Here is a 12,505-nt window from a genome sequence, read left to right on the forward strand (position 1 = left end):
AAGTCACGTGATTCTAGTTGTTGTATTCTGGTTCTTAAAGACTGGCTTTCATCCCTGGCTTTTTGGTCATCCTTCTCCTCTTGGTTTTATTTTCTTTGGAGGTCATCTTTCATCTCCTTTGTCTCATCTTTCATCTCCTTTGCTTCATTTTTCATCTTCTTTGCCTCATCTTTCATCTTCTTTGCCTCGTTTTCAAGCTAGTTGATTTTGGCTTTCAAGACACTGTTTTTTTGTTTTAGTTCAAGTGCCTCTGTTTCCAGATGACTTATCTTAGTTTTTAAGTTCTTTTTCCAGTTGTCTTCAGCCTCTCTTAATTGTGTTTTGAATTGTATTTTGAGTTCTTCCAGAGCCTGCATCCAATTTCGCTGGATTTTCTTTCTTTCTTTCTTTCTTTCTTTCTTTCTTTCTTTCTTTCTTTCTTTCTTTCTTTCTTTCTTTCTTTCTTTCTTTCTTTCTTTCTTTCTTTCTTTCTTTCTTTCTTTCTTTCTTTCTTTCTTTCTTTCTTTCTTTCTTTCTTTCTTTCTTTCTTTCTTTCTTTCTTTTTTTTTTGGCTTGGTGTTCCCTCATCCTTCTCTGTTCCATTTGTTCTTTGTTCATTACCTGTATAGAAGCTGTCAATTCTAATTTCCTTTTTCTTTTTCTGTTGTTTGCTCATATTTACCCCTTCTTTACTCCCTGAAGTTATCTGTGCTTTTGGTCCTCTCATTTTTTTTAAGTGGGTTTTGGGATTTTCTGTCAGTCTCCCCTCTTGGAGCTTTGTCAGGAGATCTCTCAGTACAGTCTGTGGGGGAGGGGTGTTGGAGCTTGAGCTTCCTTGCCCTCTGAATGCTTTGATGGGATACAGCTAGGTTGCTGTATATGCCCTGAGGCCAAACCTCTGCATGGGGTTAGGGGAAATATGGAGTGCCTCTGCTGCTGCAGCTGCTGCCCACTCTGCACTCTGCCTTTCTTCTCTATCTGCTTCCCCACTGCCTGTGTTGGATGATCTGAACCTGGCACAGATTTGCCTACAAGGTACTCCTTTCAAACCAGCACCTTTACCTGCCCAGAGGTTCCAGCAGCCGCTGGAGGCTTAGCGCTCTAGGTGGGGGAGGGGGCCCTGGACCTTCCTTATTCCTTCCCCTTCAACTGGAGTCTTCTCAAATCCTGGCTTTGAGGGCTGTACCTTTTAAGTTGAGTCCAACAGAAGGGTTCATTGGCTCTGCCTTGTTGTTAGATTTGATTTTCAGTCCCCTGGGAGCATTTAGTTTGTAATCAGTAAGAAAATCTCTACGCCACCATCTTGACTCTGCTTCTGACCATTTTATTTATCATTTGGAATCTTATTTTTTCAAAGTTACAAACTTAATGCCAAATAAAATGAATATTTCTACATATAGATTAGAATATAAAAAAAGAGTATTATACATGAAACTGCTCATGTAGAACATAGGTTTTCTTTAAAAATACATGATGGGGACAGCTTAGTATCTCAGTGGATTGAGAGCCAGGCCTAGAGATGGAAGGATTCTAAGTTCAAATCTGGCTTCAGATACTTCCTAGATGTCTGACCCTGGGCAAGTCACTTAACCCCCATGGCCTAGCCCTTACCTCTCTTCCACTTTGGAACCAACACATACTGTTGATTCCAAAGCAAAAAATAAAGGTTTAAAATAAATAAAAATATATGATAAATTCAACCTGTAACTTTCAAAGCTGTTCATCTGTTTGTCTGGGATTCTTTCTTTCTGGCTTTCCCTTTGTTATCATCTATGACTTTTTAAAAATCCTTCAATGACCTTCTTTTCTTTAATTTTTTTTTCTTTTCTGTTACTCTGTTCTTAGACCTCTTTCTTCCTTTCATCCACCCCAATCAGGGTAGTATTGGAACTACCAAGTATACATAAAAGATTCAGAGTCTCATTGATAGTTCCTTTTTCTTTTCCTCCTTGTATAACACAATTTACATGGAATATACCCAGAACAGCTCTCCCCACTTCTAGCTAACCAAGATTATTCTGGAATGATGAAGCATCCTAGCCCCATGAATGGGGAGGGGGTGGTAGTGGTACTATTTCAATTTAAAATGGAAAGACCACTTGTCAGGCCTCTTTGTTCCCGTTCGACTTTCCCAGGTAGCTCTTTTTTTATTAGAATTTCCAGTATTATTATGAAGAGGGCAATATTATTTTGCCTCCCTCTGACAGTATAACAACTTCATGCATTTGGTACCTAATACAGAGGGCTTGGTTAGTCACACTGAATCTGAGCCTTTCGAACTTTTCTGTTTCTTTCCTGAATAGAGATGACCAATCAACAATTACAAAATTAGTATGTAACCTTAGAGAAAATGTATTGGAGTTTAAAGGGTTGGGAGATACTTGGACCCTTGATCAGAATGAACTGGTCTTAGGAAGTTGGTTGGCTGTTGTCCTTCAGACTTGAAAAAAGGAAGAAGGAAAACAATTTGACATTTTGCCCAAAAAGTCAGTGCATGCCCTTTGACATACTTAGCCCAAAGACATTAAAGAAAGAGGAAAAGGTCATATATACAAAAATAATTGTAGCAACTCTTTTTGTGGGGACAAAAAAAAAAGAAACCAGAAACTAAGGGAGTGTCTGTCAATTGTGAAATGGCTGAATAAATAAGAGTATATGAATGCTGTAAGATATGAGAGAAAAGATAGTCCAAAAAAACATGGAAAAAGACTGGTATAAAGTTAATCAGAATGAAATGAGCAGAACTAGAATTTTATATCTTAACATCAATATTGTAAAAATGTACAATTCTGAAATGCTAAAACTTTGATCCACTAAAAAAATTATGATTATTCTAGAGAACTGCTATCCACATCATGACAGAATGATATTGGATTAATATGCACAATGAGGAATACTTTTATGGATATGAACATGGGAGTTTTGCTTGATGGTAGTTTCATAATACAAGAGTATTTTTCTTACTTTTTTCCTGTATTTTTTCTTTCTATTTCCCCCACCTTCAACTCAGTGACTAAGGGGAGGTAAAATGAAGGTAAAAACTCCCAAATATAGGCATGCCTTGGAAATATTGTGGGTTTGGTTCCATACCACCACAATAAAGCAAATATTGCAATAAATTGAGTCACAAGAAACAAGGTGGTTTTTTTTTGGTTTCCCAGTGCACATAAAATTTCAATTTACATTATATTATAGTCGACTAAGTTTGCAATAGCAGTATGTCTAAAAATGTATATACATTAATTTTAAAATATTTTATTACTATAAAATGGAAATTATCATATGAGCCTTCAGTTCAGTAATATTTTTGCTGGTGAAAGGGAACTTGCCTTGATGTCAATGGCTGTTAATGGAGCAGGGTCATGGTTGCTGAAGGCTGGGTTGACTGTGTGGCAATTCATTTCTTAAAATAAGACAATGACATTGACCTCATGCATTGACTCTTCCTTTGACTTGGACATTTAGAGGCCATTGTAGGATTTGACCTAATTTCAATATTGTTTTGTCTCAGGGAAGAGGGAGTCTTCAAAAGAAGAGAGACAGGAACACTGGTGGTCAAAACACAAATAACATTTCTCAATTAAATTTTCTGTCTTATAAGGATGCAGTTTGTGGTGTCCCAAAATAATTACAATAATAACATTAAAGATCACTGATCACAGGTCACCATGATAAGTATAATAACAATGAAAAAGTTTAAAATACTGCAAGAATTATCATACTCTGACACAGAGACTTGATATGAGCACATATTATTGGAAGAATGATGCCAATCCACTTGCTTGAAGCAGGGTCACCACAAACCTTTAATTTTTTAAAAATAAAAGCACAGTTTCTGTGAAGTGCAATAAAAAAGGTAGGCCTATACTTACAGATAATAATGAGATTTTTTTTAAAGAAAAAAAAAAGGAAGTAATTAGGAGACTAAGCTGAATTCTACCTTTGTGCTACCTATAGGGATGGGGCAGGGAACTTGCCAAGCAAATGCTCACTTTGATGTACTTTGAATACTACTTCCAGTTGGTTGGTTTGTTGTTGTTGTTCTTCATATTCAAAAGGACCAATGATATCACATTCTTGATTTGTGCATGAATTGGATTTAAATGAGGTAGAGTTACCCAAAGTCATCAACCTCAATCTATCTTCCTGAGTCATCAAAATCCAGTTGCAAGAAAAAAGTTAAGATGACTGGTCATGGTCCAAAATGCAGTGGTTAACTTTGGCATCTTAAAAGTCTGACTAAACCCTAAGCACTCCACAAAGCCTACAAAGCAATCTTCATAGCCTTTGGAATAAGTTGTTCTCATCTGCCCAGTCAGCTGGGAAAAAGGCTTTCTCATGCCTGAGATTAGACATTTATCCTCAAATTGGTTTAGCCCATCTGCCAAGAGCATTTTAACAAGGTGTGGCCACTGAGCATGCTACAGCTTCTTGGAGTCACAGGTGATAAATGGGTGGCAGGTGTTGGTAGAAGTATTCCCTTCACTAATTCTTCACCTTAGTAGAAGTCACTGTGGACAGAAAACGTTCATCCTCTTTCTCTTGATGTATCTATCCAAACTGAATGAGGCAGAGCCTCAGGTAATAGATTCACTGTTTGCTACCAGGACCACATTCAAAGCTTTTCCAGGTTTTTAGTGCCTGTCAGACAGAGCATGTCTTCTCCTGAAATAGTCATTAAGAAACCAGAGTCATTTTTATTTCAGGATGAGGGCTCTTGAGTTGGGCTTGGGTGGAAATTGCTAAGCAAATAACTAGTAAGATGTGTGCTTAAGAGAACAAACCCTTTTAAAGGACTTTAGAATTATCCACTTACATACCAAGAAATAGTATAATTATACTTTAAGCAGAGATCAACCCTGCTTAGGCTAGTACATCGGTGTGGTAATTTTAAATTATTCTTATATGTTTATTCAAGGAAGAATTCCATTAACCAACCTTTAGGATAGATACAATATATACCCCAAAATAGAACCATAGGATGTTAGAGCTGAAAGGCACCTTGGAGATTACATAGTCAGTTCCCTCAATTTATTGTCTTCTCCCATCCTCTTTCATTCTAGTGCCTCCCCTTTGAAGTTGTCTTTTGACAAGGAGTTGACAGACTCAACCCAGAATGATACACACATTTTTGGATGCTGCCAATGTGTAATTTTGTATTATTGGCTGTGGATCATAGCGGAGTTTATTTTCTTTTCTTTTTCAAATGGAGGAGAATGTGGAAGGGAGAGATTCTAATTCCTTCTCTCAAATCATAAGAGAATATAAAGAATCATTTACCCTGGGAAAATTCACTGAAGCCTCTAAGTAGACAAACTGGAAATCAAAGACATTTTGAGTAACCAACTTCCCCAAATGACTAAAGCTTTCACATACTTTTTCTGTCACTTCCCTGGAGTCAGTTTTGAAGAGAGAATGGAACTACATGTGTTTCTCTTGGACTATAATCAGTTATTATATTCTCCACAAAATGCCCCACACTTGGAAACCCAGGGTATTCTCTTACTTCTAGAAAAATTATAGGATATTGAGATATATGTCTACAGTGTTTTGGTTCTGGAAATTGACCAACTGATGCCAGTGAGATTCAAGTGTTACCCACTCCTGCACCCCTTTTTCATTATTTATATATACTTCTACTTGCATACTCTAATCTTCCTTTCCCTCCATACCCCCTTACATTCCTTTTCCCCTCCCTTTCTAGTCTTAAAAAAATTATTAAAATAAATTGGAACCATTCATATTCCCTCTTTCTAATTAGATACCCTCCATGACCTTGATGATAATAGGGCTCAGAAGGAAAACAAGCAGTTTCATCCTTTTTTAGTCCATTATAATTGTTCACTCATCTTTTTAAACATAAACCTTTGTTTATGTTTGTCTTGATTTATATGTTTATACTTCCAAATTTCTATGCATCAGGAATACTTGAAGACATTTACTTCATTAATGAGCTATTGCTTTCTCTGTAGAATTATATTCAACTTTGTTGGGGGAAGTTATACTATATGAATATCCTTTGCCTTTTTATAATATGATATTCCCATGTTCTCCGCTCTTTATAAAAGCAGCTGCTAAATAGTGTGTGAGCTTGACTGTGACTCCTCAGTATTTGAAATCTTTCTGATTACATGCAGTATTTTTTCTTTGACCTCTGGCTCTGGACTATAATACTTCTGGAAATTTTCATTTCAGGGTTTCCTCCAGAAGGTGACAGGTAAATATTATTTTCACTTTGCCCTGTGGATCTAAGACATATTGACAGTTTTCTTTTAAGAATTCTTGAAATATGATATGTAGGTTCTTTTTAGGCCATGGCTCTCAGGCAATCCAATGAATCTTAAATTATCTTTTCTCCATCTGTTTTCCAGGATAGTTGTTTTTATATAAGATACTTTACATCTTCTTCTATTTTTTCAGTATTTTGAATTTGTTATTTTAACATTCATGTTGTATCATATAGAAATGAGTTTCTTTTTTCAGAGTTTGGTACTTGCACAAAGATTTATATCTCTCAGGCCAATCTGTTAATTTCCTCTCTGATTCTTTCTCCACAGAAGAAATTTCTATTTTTTTCTTCTACTGTTCTCATTTCATTTGTAAAAAAAAATTCAAACTTTTTTTAAAACCCTTCCTTCATTTCTTCTAGAAATTCTAGTCTAATTTTTGTCCAAGTTGCATTTTTCATTGAAGCTTTACTTGCAAAAGTTTGAAATTATTCTCTTCTTCTAGGTTTGTGTCTTGTACATCCCTGACATTATAATAGCTTTTTATGGTGGGATATTTTTATTCAAATTCTTTAAACCTAATGTCTGACTTCAGACTTTATCTTAGGGTCAGACTCTGTGCTTTTCTGGAGGAAATGCCTGGGCTCATCTTATTACTGCTTTCTTGGGGGATTGAATGTTATATTATTCTAAGATCTGTAAGCTTTCAGGGCTATTGAAATGATCTGGTCCAGAGTGTGAAGATTGGATTTAGTTATTTCCTGATTTTAACAATGAAGATACTTAGTCTAACAAAATTGGGGGGATTGTGAACGTTAAATTACTCCACCCTACTTAGACCATACTTTAGGGGAAGATAAAGTTGTAATCTCCTGATTGAACAATGAAAGTACTTAATTCTTACCTTATAGTGAAGCTAGAACTTTAAGTTAAGTCTATTTTAAGATCTTAATACAAAAAGGTGTTAAGTAACTATAAAGGTTAAATTAATCACAAAAAGGTTAAGTAACTCACAAAAGCTGAACTTAACAAACAGGTGTTAAGTAACTCTAAAGATATAATCCATTCAAAGAAGATGAGAACTCTAAAAGGATGGGTATTTAGAGGAGGGGACCCAAGAGTAAAAGGTCTACATATTAGCTCATTTCCTCTCTCCAGGGCCTTTTGAGGCAGAGGATTGACTGATAGCAGTGTGCTGAGCCTTTCAGCATCTTAGTGTGCCTACAAGCTATTGTCCAGTTCAGTGGTGAGTTTCTGGCTGAGTTTCCCTCCTTTACTTTTCCAACTTTATCCTCTTAGAAGCCTCTAATCTTCATCAAAGACCTAGAGACAGAAATTTTAAACTCCCCCTAGCACAGGCTGGGCAGGAGAAATCCTATATCCTCTCCCCTCCTTCTCCTTAAATTCCTTCCCTCTATATTAATTGAATTACCATAAATTTCCAGACTGACTTGGGTATTTTATTTGGGATTTTCCCTGGCGGCCAATTAAATCTAGATTTTAAGTCACAACCCCAAAATCATCTTCACAAGGGAAAAATCTAGTTATTGCCCTCTTGTTCTGAGCTTTGCCAGTTCTTGACCTAGGTTTGGGTCTGAGCAATACACCTGCAGGCTTTCCTCATTTGGAATCCCAGCAGACTCTTTCTATACCTGTTCACTGTCAGCCAGATGGAAAGTTCTACTGGTTTAGGGTCCTGGATCTATAGGTTTCCCTTTACTCTAGGATTGCTGCCTTGGTTATTATTCCTCAGGCTTCATACTGGGCTAGAAGCTGGAATCGAGATCTTGCTCAGATCCTGGGGTCTGAGCCACACAACTGTGGCTTAATTTCAAACACCCTTCTTACAACATAAGGCCTGTGGCTGCTCTTTACACTGCATCACTGCCTTTAGGCACAGGCTCAGTTCATGTGGAATTCTATAGTGAGCAATAGAGTGGCCATTTGGAATCTATTTACTTCTCCCTACCTAGGTTTAGACTCCTCTATGCTGGACCTAGAATAAGATAGAGACTTTTTCTCTGATCATATGGCCTTTTAAACTTCTCCAAAATAGGAATTATATACAAGAGCAAAACAAGTTTAGTTTTTATATGATGTAGGTCACCAAGAATTCAAATAAGTTAAAAACCCAATTAAATAACAGTAGAGAAAGAAAATATCTAACCCTAAAGAACTCACTAAGCATCCCTTGCCATTCTTCTAGTAGCTTACCTATAAACTGGCAATAAAACTAAACTATACTGCAACATCTCCCCCTGACCCCAAGTGCCAGGTTGATCTAAACAGTTGTATGAATTGTAAAAATTTAATTTATCTCCATTTATACATTATCTGTGGCCTCTGAGCCAGATCATTCATCCAACCCCAGTCCCAGCCCTAGGACCCAGGCTGCTGGTAGCAGCCCCTGTGTCTTTGGAATCACAAACCAACTGGTAAAAACTGGGGCATTCTTTCCTTAGGCTAAAATTAGCCTCCACATGGCTGGGGACCTCAGGGGAGGGGAGACTAGGAGAAGGAAGAGACTTTTCCAAACAGGAAGTTGATTACAAGCATGGCGTATTCTCTGAGAGAGCAGTGCATTGCCTATTTCAAAGGATTTTTTTGAGTGCACTGATCTTTTTACTTATCTTACCTGAGATTCAGGGAAGAAATTCATCTCCTTGCAACTCTTTGCCATTCTCCCTTGCTATGGAAAATACCACAGTACTGACAAAAGGAATCTCAACAGATTAAAAAAAGAACTTTAAAGAGACTGGAGGTTATATTTTTAAGGCTTTTCAGATCCCAATGTTTTATAAAAATCTCTGTATTTTATTGCATTTTGCTGATTGTTTTGTTTAAGATTTAATTTTGTTGGTTTTAAGTTCATATATTAATGTATTCAATACTATTCTGTTACAGTGAATCATTTTAATGTACTGGGTTTTAACTACTGTTATATTCTGTTGCTTTTCCCCTATAACTATACTGAACCAATATTATTGAATAAGCCCGTATAAAAAGCAATTTTTTTCCCATTTTGGCTTTGTAACTTGTCACAAAGAGGATGGATGGACTTCCTCAAAAAAATGGTTACAGTTGTATAAAAACCTTTGGAAAATTAAATGAGCTAAATATCTCAAATTGATTTTAAGGTGTTTTTAGACACGAGTTTTAGATTTTTTTCAACAACTCTGATTCATTTTGCCTGCCTCTAATAGGAGGTAAGGTCCATTTTAGTAACTGAAGTGAAATACAATTATAATCCCCACCTCCCACATTTATAAAAATGTGAGTGGATAGGACATCACAGTCTCATACCAAAGGAGCTGGGAAGTTAATCCCAGGGCATGGTACCCCTGGATGGCTCCCAAAACAGGAGCATCTCTCATTTATAACTCTTCAGCTCACTTTATGTCCACCAGAACAATCTAGATTTCTTGGTGATGTTCTAGACCCAAGTAAGTTTTATTTTGTTTAAAAATGTATTTGCCAAGGTTGAAAGATTTGCTACATCTGAAAAAATTGTGACAAATATCCATCAGTTCTTAGGTTTGTTTTTTTGTCATACAGCAGGTTATATGAAATATGATAGTGGGTTTCTTTGCTATTGTAATTAAATGGGCTATTATAACTCTGGGGATGTTGATACTTTTGAATGTGCATTGCCTGTTGTACTACTGTTTTTTATAAAAAAGCTATTACTTTGTGAAAATCATTTGCTTATACTCACAGTGAATAATGGCCAGGCTTGAAGAAGAAATGGCTCTCATTTTTGGTGAGAAACCTTTGTATTCTACATTTCCTTAACTGACACAGTGTGTCAATGATTATAAGCTACATTTTTTAATTTTTTTAAACTCTTTTATTTTTATTTCTTCTTGCATGTGCAAAATACTATTTTGGTTTTATTTTTCTCTACTTTTTATATTTGAAGCACATGTCACCAGTATTAAGATTTTCTTTAACTTTTTTTGATTTTGCAGTAATATAAACTTAAAATATATTTGCTATAATATCAATGCATACCCAAAAAGCTTGAGACTATAAAAATGATGCCACTGATGGTTTAAAAAAATTATGGGACTTTGCTTAATGATTCTGTCTGATTCCAAGACAAGAGAATACAAAAATAGCCACTGCACAGTGCCAAAGAAGCACAAAGCTAAACTGTATAGCATCAATCAAGCACAAGGTCAAAGAGACCAACCAATCCCAGTGGGGTTGATGAAAATTTTGAGCCATGACAAGAGGATTTGGATGTGTTTGGAGTTTGAGGTTGCAGCTATTTAACATATGTTTAAGGCAGCTCTTCCATGTTCCACATTCTACCAAGTATCTCAAATTTGGCTCCTACCTGGCTCCTAAAATTTAGTCCCTTTTCTTTCATAGTGTAGCAAACTTTCTGTAGTCCTGGCTACTGACTGGGTATATGCTTAATGCTAAAAGCATTTTAATTGGGCCCTGATTCAAGGACCTGTTATAGATTTATTTTTCCTTTACGTAGAATTTTTACACATAACACTTTGATAGTTTATATTTCATCTGTAAATTCTTTTTTTAATTTGGATTTTTGATTTTTTTTTAAATTTCTCCTGCCAATTGATTCATTTACCTCATAACTCAGCCATGCATCCCTGAGTGATCCCTGTATTTTTCAATCACCCTCTTCAGGGGGGAAATGTATAATTATTATTTTAAATTGCAAAGTTTAAATTCTTTTTGAGAGTAATTTTGGTTTAAGAAACATGCTACCTCTCCGAATCCAGAAAGTGAACTGTTTGGAGAAGACTCCGTGAAGATCCCTCCAGAGACCATAAGATGCACCAGAAGAACCAGAGTGAACTTTGGGATGTGGTGATTTGAACTGTGTGGGGTTTAAATGCATTTGGTTTGTATCTTATGCCAAAGGGGACTGCCTCCTAACTGGCTTTTTGTCAATGCACCTAGCAATCATTGGGTTTTGTGCTCTTTTCCTCTTATCCTCAAATTATTGTAATTTCAAAGTTGGTCTATTTACAAGACCCATAGGAGAGACTAGTCTTCCTCAGGCCTCAGGGGGGTTTGTACAGATGGAGATAAATTAAATTTTTACACAGTGGAAAAGTGCTCAGATTGTGACAGCAGCATAACAGCACCTGTGCCACAGCAGAACTTGGACAGAGAACAGAGGAATAGCTAGATAGGAGGTACAACTGCATGTATGTGTGTGTGTGTGGGGGGGGGGGTTGGCACTCCACCTAGCTTGAGGGAATTATCCAAATAGGACCAGTTGTGTCTCACCATAAGTCACTTGAAATAGAAACTTAGGCTGGTAAACCATGAATTTGGGTTTCTCTAGGAAATAACCATCAAAAGAGAATCAGAAAATGAGCAATAGAGCAAAATAAAGGTGAAAAAAAATTGAAATTGTCAAAGATCCTAGAAAGAAGAAAATTCAAAGATGTTAGAACTAAGTAGGTAGACCTACTATATTAATAGCAGAAGAAAATATGGCCTCCAGATCAAGTAAAAGAGTTTTGGCATCTATGAATAAATATTGTGAGACAAAAGGAAATAAATCAATACTTAATAAGAAGAAGGCTTTGGGGATTGCCAAGAGAGTTTGCATGACACTATAACAGGATGTAACTGAATGGTTTAAAAGAGAAATAAGAAATGTGAAAGCAAAATTTATGGCCTGCATAGCAGAAATAATTGGCAGGAAAAAAATGTGAATGTAGGGTGGCCAGTTTCACTAAAGAAACAAAAGAGACAAAAACTGATTGGGAATGCAAATAAATGCAAGTGCTGGATCTGGGACCTCTTCTTGTCCTGAAAGAAGAAATAAGACTGAGAAGTAGCCAACATGTAGAAGAGCCAACACCTTAATCATGTCACTGTCTCCTTGCTACATTAGAAACTTTGGGGAATTTTCCTTTGGGTGAGATCTGGTACTCTTTCTTGGTTGAGCTGAGATATCTTGCTGCAAGTGGAAAAGCTCATTAACGTAATGTAATATATTTATAATATACTCTCATCTATATATCTTCTTTGATTTCTGTTTGCAATTGACTTGTAAAAATGTGTTTGTTTGCTATTCAAATCATGTGTTTCTTGGGGAACTGGCATTTGGTGGGAAGACAGTAAAACCTTGGATATGTAGTTTGGGGTAGTCCATCCCTCATTGAGGGATGGTGATCAGGTATGCAGCTTGAAATTAAACCCTTATTTCCCTGTGAAGAATAGTTATCTATAATAGTTAGCTATAATCCTGGTCTGGTACCTTTTCTCTGAGAATGAATGGCTAGTCTCTGGTATCAACTTCCTGATCACCC

The sequence above is a fragment of the Monodelphis domestica genome, chromosome 6 (genome assembly GCF_027887165.1).
Source record: "Monodelphis domestica isolate mMonDom1 chromosome 6, mMonDom1.pri, whole genome shotgun sequence".
Taxonomy (NCBI): domain Eukaryota; kingdom Metazoa; phylum Chordata; class Mammalia; order Didelphimorphia; family Didelphidae; genus Monodelphis; species Monodelphis domestica.